This window comes from Arachis duranensis, chromosome 2 (assembly GCF_000817695.3).
Source record: "Arachis duranensis cultivar V14167 chromosome 2, aradu.V14167.gnm2.J7QH, whole genome shotgun sequence".
NCBI lineage: Eukaryota > Viridiplantae > Streptophyta > Magnoliopsida > Fabales > Fabaceae > Arachis > Arachis duranensis.
Genome location: NC_029773.3, coordinates 89,557,444 through 89,558,334, shown reverse-complemented (window position 1 = coordinate 89,558,334; position 891 = coordinate 89,557,444).

Below are 891 nucleotides of genomic sequence, written 5' to 3'. Positions count from 1 at the left end.
TATATAATATTAAAAAAATAAATGCAAAGAAAGGAGGGAAGAGTAGGAAGCAACAAATTAAAGGATCCATGGTGATAGAGGCGTAATGCATGGCGGCACACATGCTGAAAACATATTATAATTTTGGATAGCAAAGTCACAGCTATAAGATTAAATAGCTTTGCTTGCATAATATGCTATAAGGTATAGTCATATATATTATCAACATATACATTGAGGCTGCTGTAACCAGCTAATAGATAGAGATAATATTATTGTTGACACATCAACTTTAATTTGTTAATAATATCTACCGACATCTTATATTTAATTTTTCAAACTCATTATTTACAACTCATTTCACTCTTCATAATAATTATTAGTCTGATGTTGATGTTTATATACTTTCATTCTCCATATATATTTTCCAATTTTTCAAATGTTGATATATATGTATCAATATATGTATGGTTGGATCTCATACATACAAGACAACGGCATGCACACCTATTTTTTATTTTTTTATTTTTTTATTTATTATTATTTAATATTTTGTTCCTTTTAGGACCATGATGAATTTCAGAACTAATTCACTTTGCCGACTAAAAACCATGCGTGCGTTTCATTCCTTATTTTACTTTTCTAAACATACATGATGGTTGTGTATTTAAACATTTAAACTATTACAAGCATCTTAATAAATTATTCATATTCTCGATCCATATCAAGAAAAAAAAAACGATAATACCAACTTAATGTTAATAAAAGAAATCCCATTTAAACTTGATTCTTCTAAATAAATAAAAAAAATATTTATACATATATTAAAAAAAATATACATTTTTGTATTTCACATCCGCAAGATGAGTAATAATGTAAAATTCTTATCTATCTCGTATACAAATAATATAA